Raw genomic sequence first — 11,968 nt, forward strand, 5'->3', positions numbered from 1 at the left:
GGCCCTTAAAATCCCAGGACCCTGGCAGATAACCCCCATATAATCCCTTCTCTTGATTGTGGTGGGCCCTGTCATTATGATGGGATGTCGCAGTCATGATTGGGTTACATACTATGGCAAAGATGAATGCATTTGTAGATATAATTAAGGTTTCACATTAGTTGATTTTGAGTTAATCAGAAGGGAGAGTATCCCGGGTGGGCCTGACCAAATCAGATGAGCCCTTTATAGAAGAAGCAACAGAGTCTTTTCTGTTAACCTTGAAGAAGCAAGCTGAAATGAGTTCCACAGCTGTCGGGAAATAAATTCTGCCAATAACCACATGAGCTTGGAAGAGGATCCTGAGTCCCAGGTGAGACCCAGCCAATACCTTGTTTGCACTTGTGGGATCCTTAAAAGAAGACCTAGATAAGCTATGCATGGACTTCTGACCCATCGAGAGGGTGAGATATTAAGTGTGTGTGGTTTAAAACCACTAAATTTGTGGAGATTTGTTACAGAGCTATGGAAAACTAATACACTTCCCAATTACTATTACTAGTAATTACTATTACTAATTACTTGCCCAAAATACTATCATGATACTCACTGGTGTTTTAATTTCCCAAAGAACTGGGAAAAGGAACCAGATGTCAAGACTCTTTCTTTCAGTTCTTTGGTTGCTTCTTTGACTCAGGGATTATTTAGAAGAATGTCATTTGGTTTCCAAATATCTGGGGGTTTATCCAGAGAGCATGTTACTGGTTTTTCCCATATGCTCCCAGCATATTTCCATTCCTCCCCTCCTAGCCTTTGTGCTATAATTGCTGTCATACACGGAACATTCACATACATTATAAACCCCACACTGCATGCTCTTATTTTTGTTTAAACAATCAATGATCTCAAAAAGATTTAAATAGTAATAAAATCTCATCTACTTATGCATATAGTTACCATTTTCAGTGCTTTCCACTATTTTGTGTAGATCCATATTTCCATTGGGTATTATTTTCCTTCTTCCTGCAGGACTTCCTCTAACATTTCTATATATGGGTCTGTTGGTCATGAATTCTGTCACCTTTTGTATATAAATAAATAAAGAAAAGTCTTTATTTTTGCCTTTGTTTTTAATAGATATTTTTGCAGGGTATAAAATGATAGGTTACCACTTTTGCCTGCAGTATTTTCAGATGCTTTAAAAGTACTTTAAATGTGCTTTAAAAGTGCTCTGCACCTAGTAGGTTTTCTTTCTCCATTTGCTATTAAGATTTTCTCTTTATCACTATTTGTTTTTTAAAGATTTTATTTTTTAAGTAATCTCCACACCCAACGTGGGGCTCGAACCCACAACCCTGAGATCAAGAGTCAAGCACTCCACCCACTGAGCCAGCCAGGCACCCCCTCTTCATCACTAGTTTGGATCAGTTGATGTTGATACTTTAGCATAGTTTTATGCTTCTCGTGCCAGTTTCCTTGAGTATCTTGGATCTGTGAGTTTATAGTTTTCATCTAGTTTGGAGTTTTTTTCAGTCATTATTCTTTCAAATATCTTTCCTACCCTCCCTCACCCCCTTCTCTTTCCTCTCCTTTGGAAACTGCAATTATAGGCATTTTAGGTTATGGGAAGTTGCCCCTGAAGCTCTGTTCATTTCTAGTCTTTTTTTCTCTGTACGTTTCATTTGGGGTAGTTTCTATTGCTGTCTCCAAGTTCACTAGACTTTTCTTCTGGAATGTCTACTTGCTCATTGCAATAGACTGAGTGTTTGTGTCCCACCCCCCACTGTCGAATTCCTATAGTGAAGTCCTAATCCCCTAATAAGATGGTATTAGGAGGTGGGGCTTGGGAGGTAATTAGGTCATGAGGGTGGAGCCCCCATGAATGGGATTAGTGCCCTTATAAAAAGGACCCAGAGAGCCCTCTGTCCCTCTTTCCACCATGAGAAGACACAGGGAGAAGTCTGAAACCTTCAAGAGGGCTCTCACCAGAACCCAACCACGCTGGACACTGAGCTTGGACTTCCAGCCTCTAGACCATGAGAAACAAGCTTCCGTTCCTAACTCATCCAGCCCATGGTGTTTTGTTACAGCAGCCTGAACAGACTAGGCTTGGCAGGAATCCCATTCAGTGCATTTTTTTAAGATCTCAGACATTAGAGTTTCGTTCCCATATGTTCAATTTAGGTCTTTTTAATAACTTTTGTGTCTCCACTTTCACATGCTTAGTCTTCCCTCTAGTTCTTTGAACACACAGAATACAGCAATCCTAAATTTTGACATCCTCGTCTGCTAATTCTAACATCTGTGTTCATTTCAGCTCAGTGTGGGCTGACTAATTTTCCTCCTAATTGTGGATCATAGTTTCCTGTTTCTTTGCATGCCTGGTAAGTTTTTTTTCTTATTATTATTAGATGTCTGACATTATCCATTTTGCCTTCTTGGGCCCTGGGTGGTTTTGCGTTCCCATAAATATTCATTTTGGCCAGAAGCAGAAGTCTACTAGATCCATGTTACATCAGGGAAAAGGGAAGACGGTGGGAGGCATCATTCTCCAGAATTCTGTGAAGCTGTCTAGGTATAGGAGAATCATATCCCTGAGATAGCTTTCCTGTTTCTCACTCTGTTTCTTTTTATAGAACAGACTGAGGAAAGAGGACAGGTGAGATGCCTCTTTTTTTTTTTTCTTTTGTGGGAACTTTGAAACATTCTTTGCTTTTTTTTTTCCCTCACAGAACAGAAAAAGAATTCTTAAATTGTTGTTGAATTTAATTCAACCAAAGCCAAAAGGATAAGAGAATAGCAAGCTGAGTATTTCCTTCTAGCAGTCTTCAATGATATCATATCTGCTCTGAACCACTGAGAGTACAATTTGGCTATGTCATTTAGTATCCCTTAAAAGTAAGATTCTCCCTGCTTGGTGAGTCTCACTGCTGCTCTCACTGCAAATACCCATCTCCCCGCTGCCTGTTCAGCCCTTAGCTGGTAAATACTCAGTCTAATTCATAGTCAGTTGGGATTAACTCTATAAAGGGGAACAAGAATGAGCTCAGTGGGAAGGTTTTAGGCCTGCCCACCCTGGAGCATTGTTCAGTTACTCCTTTTGAGTCTTCAGATGCTGCCCTGAAAGGGTCTGATGGCGCTGTTAACAACAGAGCCTGTCAGGGGAGAATGTTCCCTGCTTCAGTGCCTGCCAGAGCACATCACTGAGCAACATCCTGGGTGCCCCCTGGCTGTGAACACCACCTGTTTGCAAAGTAAAACACATTTGTTGGGGGGGGTGGGAAATGGTTGGCATTTTGCCCTGAAATACAGTATTATTCTCTGCTGAGTGCCAGAGAAACTCTACTAAGGGAAGAAGAAATAGCAAGATCCATGCAGGTGAGGTGGACTTAGAAGTATTGGGGGCACCCACATCCTGGGCCTGTTGCTTGGTAAATTATCCCCTGTTCCGATCCTCAAGCACCTCCTACGATGAGTGGAATAAAGACTACATGACTGCGGGGCGCCTGGGTGGCTCAGTTGGTTGAGCGACTGCCTTTAGCTCGGGTCATGATCCTGGAGTCCCGGGATCGAGCCCCGCACCAGGCTCCCTGCTGAGCAGGGACTCTTCTTCTCCCTCTGACCCTACCCCCTCTTGTGCTCTCTCTCTCACTCTCTCTCTCTCAAATAAATAAATAAAATCTTTAAAAAAAAAAGACTACATGACTGCCTCGAGAACAAGAACTGGATGGTACTACTTCTCGGGAAGTCGCACCTAGTCCAAAGAGCAGGAGCGTTGACGTTAGGTACCTCTCTGACCTCGTCCCTCCATTCTCCTGTCTCCTCTGCAGCCACACCAACCTCTGTGCTCTCCTTCATGCGCCCCAGGCGTGTTCCAGCATGTGTACTCTTCTCTCTCCACCCACCTTCATCCCTAAGCGTCATGTCTGCTCTACCCTTCCCGTTGCTTTCTATTTCTTTCCAAGTGTTTTTTGTTTTGTTTTGTTTTCTGCATAGCACTCTCCAACACCTCTTATGGTATATGTCTACTTATCTGTTTATTCTACTGCCCACCCATAAGCTCCATAAAGGCAGGTATGTGTTTTGCTCTCCCCCATATCTCTACCACATGGGACAGCGCCTGGTGCCCAATAAATATTTGTTGAATGAATAATTAAGCATGCATGTAGAACAAAAGGCAGGCCAATTGGTGTGTGTGCATCGTAAGAAAATTAGCTTGACTAGACCAAAGTAGCAAATGATGTTGGTCACAAATGAAAATGTAGTATGTCTGGGGCACCTGGGTGGCACAGTCGGTTAAGTGTCTGGCTCTTGGTTTTGGCTCAGGTCATGATCTCAGAGTCGTGGGATCGAGCCCTGCATTGGGCTCCATGCTCAGCGGGGGCTCTGCTGGAGATTCTCTCTCACTTTCTCCTTTGCCCCTCCTGCTCGAGCTCTCTCTTAAATAAATAAATAAAATCTTTTTTTTTAATGTAGTACATCAGGCAATTGGAGATATAACATAGGAGTCTGTAGGTATGAGTGGGCATAGCTGGTTAGCAATCTAGGACGGCAATGAGGAAGGATTCTCAAGAATGATGTAATGTATGGTGATTAACATAACATAAAAAAAAAAAAAAAAGAATGGGGAAAATGGCCTGAAACTCTCCCACAAGAAAGAATTAGAAACAAGAGCTTCAACCCCAGACCCTGTGCAGCATCTTGCAGCAGGCTGATGGAGGCTCCACGGGAAGGGGACCAGCACAGCCTTTCTGCGACCCACAGGGTTAGCTGGTAGTATTACCCGAAAGTGCAGTGGCCAAGTGACCTAACTGCAATCAAAAGCTACGAGCAGCCACTCAGGATGGTCTACAAAACTGAGCTAGAGTTTGGCATTAGCACGTTCCCCTTCCGCACTGGCATTCCTAACACGGATTTCTTAAAGAATGCACATTTTCTCATTTTAAGTCCACAGCATCTGCCCGATTCCTCTCTTCTCACGGGTGTCACCATGAGAATTCCACCCACAACACACAGCCAAAAGGTGGGCCTGAGGCAGACGTTATCATGGGCCAACGATGGGCCCCACAGAGTGCCTGACCCTTAGTAGGTAGGTCCCCAATCCGTGTTTGAGGAATTCAGTGGAATCGAGCCATTTCTGCAAGGAAGGGTGGGTGCCCTCCAGAATGTGGACGAAACCCAATCAGGCACAGGGAAGTTGAGGAACAGAGTCTCTCTTTCTCAGTGGAGGCTGGTCCGGAGCCTACTCGGCACCTCATCTGTTGGAGAAAGTTGTCCCTTTATCAACAATCTCAGTCTCTCTCTCTCTCTCTCTGTTTCTCTCTCTGTCTCTGTCTCTCTCCCTCCCTCCCCGATTCCTAATCCCCAACAGTGTGTGTTTGTGCCTGAGTTTCAAGTCTTCCCACAGAGAGAGAGAGAAATCCAGAGCAGCCTCCCTGTGATGGTTTTCCTGGCGGACTCAACAGACTTCTAGGGGAGAAGAGCTATAATTTCACTCCAAGTAATTCTGACTCTGAGGCCCTCCTTGCAGCTTGTTCTGTAAGAGAAGCAAGCAAGGCAGCTTGCTGTAGCTACTCTAATTGTAGAGCCGATTAAAGGAAGACAGAGGGCGGGAAGGCGAAGCCCAGAATCATGGGGTTCATGTGAACCCCATCTGTCTGCGTTCGGAAGGGGCTTCTCCACAAGAAAGAGCGTGGGTCACATCCACTATGAAGAGAGCCATGCTAGAGTTAGACTGGTGGTAGGTGACACATGATCCTTACTCTCTTTTCTTAATTTTTCTAGAGCTTTTATGGCCTGACACAACAGGTGAAGGGCAGTTGAACTGTCCTCATTGGTATAGAAATGAGATGCAATCAAACTCGTGGTTAAAAAAAAAAAAAAAAATTAAATCTTGTTTAAAAGCCAGATTATTCAATGAAAAACTGTTTTCTTCCCTTGCAGTGATGTTAATTTGATAAAGTTGTGGACTTCCATTCAGAATTTAGAATTTTATCAGGTACTTCATGCTTATGGGGATTCCCCATATATACGCCTATTAAATTTTATTTTCTCCTGTTAAAAAAAAAGAAGAATTTAGAATTTTATCTCCTTTACAATAAAAAAATAGGTCGACCCTAAATGTCAAAATGTAGCCTCGGTCATCTAAGCTGACATATACTGCATAATCCCTCAGGATCAATGAAGTACTTTCTATGCCTTTTTTTTTTTTCAAAATTATTTTTCCCCATAACCCTAGGAGGTACCTCCTATTTTATTTTATTTTACTTTTATTTTATTTTTATTAGCATATAATGTATTATTTGTTTCAGGGGTACAGGTCTGTGATTCATCAGTCTTACACAATTCACAGCGCTCACCATAGTACTTACCCTCCCCAATGTCCATCACCCAGCCACCCCATCCCTCTCACCCCCTCTCCACTCCAGCAACCCTCAGTTTGTTTCCTGAGATTAAGAACTCCTCATATCAGTGAGATCATATGATACTTGTCTTTCTCTGATTGACTTATTTCACTTAGCATAATACCCTCTAGTTCCATCCATGTCATTGCAAATGGCAAGATTTCATTTTTTATGGCTGCATAATATTCCATTGTATATATATACCACATCTTCTTTATCCATTCATCTGTTGATGGACATCTAGGTTCTTTCCATAGTTTGGCTATTGTGGACATTGCTGCTATAAACATTGGGGTGCAGATGCCCCTTTGGATCACTACACTTGTGTTTTTGGGGTAAATACCCAGTAGTGCAATTGCTGGGTCATAGGGTAGCTCTATTTTCAACTTTTTGAGGAACTTCCATACTGTTTTCCAGAGTGGTTGCACCAGCTTGCATTCCCACCAACAGTGTAAGAGGGTTCCCCTTTCTCCACATCCCCGCCAACATCTGTCATTTCCTGACTTGTTAATTTTAGCTATTCTGACTGGTGTGAGGTGATATCTCATTGAGGTTTTGATTTGGATTTCCCTGATGCCGAACGATGTTGAGCACTTTTTCGTGTGTCTGTTGGCCATTTGGATGCTTCTATCTTTTTTTTTTTAAAGATTTTATTTATTTATTCATGAGAGACAGAGAGAGAGACAGAGGCAGAGGGAGAAGCAGGCTCCCCGCGGAGCAGGGAGCCCGATGCGGGACTCGATCCCAGGACCCTGGGATCATGACCTGAGCCGAAGGCAGACACTTAACCGACTGAACCACCCAGGCGTCCCTGGATGCTTCTTTCGAAAAATGTCTGTTCATGCCATCTGCCCATTTCTTGCTTGTATTATTTGTTCTTTGGGTGTTGAATTTGATAAGTTCTTTATAAATTTTGGATACTAGCCCTTTATCTGATATGTCATTTGCAAATATCTTCTCCCATTCTGTTGGTTGTCTTTTGGTTTTGTTGACTGTTTCCTTTGCTGTGCAAAAGCTTTTTATCTTGATGAATTTTTTGCCCTTGCTTCCCTTGCCTTTGGTGATGTTTCTAGGAAGAAGTTGCTGCGGCTGAGGTCGAAGAGGTTGTGGCCTGTGTTCTCCTTTAGGATTTTGATGGACTCCTGTTTCACATTTAGGTCTTTCATCCATTTTGAGTCAATTTTTTATGTGGTGTAAGGAAATGGTCCAGTTTCATTCTTCTGCATGTGGCTGTCCAATTTTCCCAACACCATTTGTTGAAGAGACTGTCTTTTTTCCATTGGACATTCTTTCCTGCTTTGTCGAAGATTGGTTGACCATAGAGTTGAGGGTCCATTTCTGGGCTCTCTATTCTGTTCCATTGATCTGTGTGTCTGTTTTTGTGCCACTACCATACTGTCTTGATGATTGCAGCTTTGTAATAGAGCTGGAAGTCCGGAATTGTGATGCCACCGGCTTTGCTTTATTTTAAAGATGAGTAAACTGAGGGCGCCTGGGTGGCTCAGTCAGTTAAGTGTCTGCCTTCGGCTCAGGTCATGCTCCCAGGGTCCTGGGATCGAGCCCCGCATCGGGCTCCCTGCTCAATGGGGAGTCTGCTTCTCCCTCTCCCTCTGCTCCTCCCCCCTGCTCGTGCTCTCAATCTCTCTCTCAAATAAATAAATAAAATCTTTAAAAAATACAAAAATAAAGAGGCATAAACTGAGACTCAAGAAGGTGAAATAATTTCCCAAAGGTCAAAGGTTGGTCTCCCTCCAAAGCCCGGGTTCTTCCTGTTCTCCTTGCAGTGGGACAAGCCTGCCTGTGCTCGTGAACCACCCAAGAAGATTCCTGAAAATACACCGTCCTCAGAGATTCTGACTCAGTAGGTGTGCCCGAGTTGCTGGGACTCTGTGTTAGAAGCCTTAGAGGCTGGCCCCCAGAAACCAAATTACTTCCTGGAGTGTGGTCCACCAGCCCAGAGTGGGACCAGGGTCAGAATCGAGCCAGCTGGCCCAGCATTCTTTCCACCACATTCCAGTGGAGAAAAAAAAAAAAAAAATCCAAGTCTCTTAGGGAGCTTTGTTCTCCCTGAAGTCATTCAGTTCTTGCAGCAACCCAGCTCCCCTGCAGCGTCCAGCAATACATTCAAGGCCGGCTCGATAAAAATCACACCAGCAATTTGAGAAGCCTCAGTGCTTTGGGCCCACGTATTGCCAAAATTGGAAGCAGCGAAAATCATTTAAATATTACTTTTCTTTAATTGTGAGAATATCGGTGTGTGAAAATTGCCATGTATAAGCTCCAGAGTCGTTACGGCTTTCTCAAAAGCAAGCCTGCCTCTCCAATTGCCATTCAGTGAGTATTGTTTCTCCCTGTTCACAACCCCATTAAGCGCGCAGCCCCAAATTAGACCCACATAGTCCCTAAACGTGGCCCAGAACTGGTTCTTAGGGAGGATGTAAATGGAAGTCTTTTAATTCTAGGAGATGGTTCCTGCTAAATTTATGGTCAAGGTCAATAATCTCTGAGCAATTATCCTGAGATGGGTGTTTTCTCTCCGTATTTATCCAGTTTGTGTTGAATGAGCAAACATCAAGATGGTTGGCTTAATGCCAAAGTTCGGCAAACAATTCTTCCCGTTTGAGGGCTGACTTCTTTATTTCTGGATGTTCTCTGCAAGAATCTGTCATATCAAGTCCTTGAAAGCGAGTCCTGAGATGTGCCTGCCCTCTGCATTTTGAAGCAACTCCATTAATTCATTGCTGGTGTTACTGCAAGCATTCGGACATCGATCGGGTCGCAAAGATCCTGATGAGGCAACTGCGTCGTTGCCTCTTTTTTGTGACAATATTCCAGTACGGTTGTTTCTTCTTTACTAGTGGTAGTTCATAGACAGATTCAGGAGGTTTCTAAATGTGCTTGGTACTGTCGTGGAGGCCACCTGCCAGAAAGGCAAACTTCAGCAGCCCCTCACATCTGAGTGACACGATGTATGTGTACAAAGGAGAGCACTGTTTCCCAGATATACAGTGTTTGGGCTGAAGTGTCTGACAAAGGAACATGAAGAACCAGAATGAGATGGGGTTTTTTAACTAGGTCTTTAAATTCAAGAAGACACTCAAAATGCCACTCGTTTCTGACAATCTGGTGCTCTCTTTTCTTTTTCCAGAAGCTACAGTGTTCCCTGCACCACCTCGCAGGATACAAAACAGCCTTTCAACATAGTGAGGTGGTCTTCCCCACTCCACAGGCTTCCTGTCCAACAGGGTGTTCCAGCAAAGCCCGGGGGGTAAAAACCTTTCTTAGCGCATGTATCAGGGCACAAAAGCAGCCCTAGATAATATGTAAACAAATGGGACTGATTGTGTTCCAATAAAACTTTATTTACGGACACTGAAATTTGAACTTCATGTAATTGTCCCAAATGACTAATTAATGGGCTTCGTTTTTCTATTTTTTTTCCAATATTTTTTTCAACTGTTTAACAATATAAAAATATAAAAACGTGTCAGACAGGCAGTGGGCCCGATTTGGCCCGGGGGCCATAGTTTTCCAATCCGGGCTTTAAGCCAATAACTGACTAATAAAATAGAAATAAAATAGAAACTCCAACATAGCCATGAGCTTCCCTCTCTCAGTTAATCCTTAGCAAGCACCCAAGCTGTCAGCCATTACTGTGGTGATTAGTCATTTGGGACATGTTTGGGAATGAAGGTCAGCATGGAATCGTTCTATTCAGTGCAACTGGAAACCCCTCAGCTGCATGGCACCGACCCTGCCCTCATACACCAATGTTCTCAGTGCCGCAGGGAAACATCTATCTCTGCCCTCTGGTTTACCCACCATCCCTGGAAGGATAGCTAGCTCAAAACAGACAAGGAGGAAAACCTAACTCCAGAGCTTGGGTGACAGCAAGGAAGGATTTTCTTTTCTTCCTCGCCGTGACCCAGTTACTCACAAAGACCCATCCTCTACCAGAGAGGAGGGAAAAGAAGCTGTAATTTTATGCTCAGAGGTACTTCCTAGATGGAAGTAAAATGAAGTATGGACTTCGTGTTCATTCTCACCTCTCATTTTCCTCCTCAATTCTTTCTCCTTCCTTCCATCTTTCCCGTCTGTCTTTTGAAGTAATGATTTAATATTCAGATGTGTTCTATATGCTTCCTACCCCAAGTACGATGCTAGACCAACAGTACCACTGGAAGCTTGTTAGAAATGTGGTCTTTGGGCCCCAGTCCAAACCTACTCAATGGGAATCTACATTTTTTTTTTAAGATTTTATTTATTTATTTGAGAGAGAGAATGAGAGAGAGAGAGAGCACATGAGAGGGGGGAGGGTCAGAGGGAGAAGCAGACCCCCTGCTGAGCAAGGAGCTGGACGTGGGACTCGATCCAGGGACTCCAGGATCATGACCTGAGCCGAAGGCAGTCGCTTAACCAACTGAGCCACCCAGGCGCCCAGGGAATCTACATTTTAACGAGGTCTCCGGGGGGTGCACGTTACAATTTGAGAGACACCAGTCCTTACAATATCCTCATCACTCCAGAGAAAAAAGAGTTCAGATCAAAACTCAGGCTTAAATTCTATAGGGAAGTGGAGAGTTGACCTTCTCGAGATTATTCAAAACTGAAGAGAAAAACCAAGGATGGTAGTCAAACTTTAAAATGGGCAAGTGTTGGGGCGCCTGGCTGGCTCAGTCCATGGAGCATGGGACTCTTGATCTCAAGGTGGTGAGTTTGAGTCCCAACTTGCACACAGAGCTTACCTTAAAAAAAAAAAAAAGGCAAGCGATGGCCTTGTTTTGGTGAAAATCAAAGGCTTTTTCACATTGGCAGCCTTCAAAGTGGAAACAAATTATCCAAGACCAGAGCGTGATCATTAAGGGCCAACAGCACAGAGCCTTAGTACAAGGCTCCAGAATGAAGGGAGGAGGAGAAATGATACGCACACATATTCCATGGCTGGGGGTGGGGGTGGCTGCAGAAATCAGAGAAGGGTAAGCAGAGTAGAGCTATTCCTTGATGTTCCCAGAATAAAAGAGAAAAGGCCGAAGTAGGCTCGTAAATGTTTAATAACCAGCTCCAGGGGTGGGGGTGGGGGGAGAAAGCCCTGATTGTTACCTTTTATCAATTTTCATGGTGTCCATATTCCCACTTTGGCTGTGATGTCACTGGGGGTGGAGTTGGAAAGAGATCCACAGTAGCACATCATGAAGGCACAATAAACACTAACAAACTCAAAAACATAGCAGCAGTAAATTGTAATAAAATAATAAGGAACTGTTAAGTTGTATTTATTACCTTTATTTTTAATATAACTAATCATAAATTTATATAACTTTATTTTTAATAATGACTGTGTTTAACAATTAGGTCCAAATATTCCTGACAATCAGCTCTCCTGAGGCAGTGTAAGTAGACTCTAGCACATCCCTAGAAAAAGCATTTTACAACTTTGGAAGTTATAGGATGCTTCCAGAGATACCTGCACAACACATTTGGCTTCCACCCCATTGATTCACACTGATGGCTTAACAAATCTCTGTTCACAGATTGCCTGGAAAGGAAAGGAAAGGAAAGGAAAGGAAAGGAAAGGAAAGGAAAGG

The sequence above is a fragment of the Phoca vitulina genome, unplaced genomic scaffold (genome assembly GCF_004348235.1).
Source record: "Phoca vitulina isolate PV1807 unplaced genomic scaffold, GSC_HSeal_1.0 scaffold31, whole genome shotgun sequence".
Classification (NCBI taxonomy): domain Eukaryota; kingdom Metazoa; phylum Chordata; class Mammalia; order Carnivora; family Phocidae; genus Phoca; species Phoca vitulina.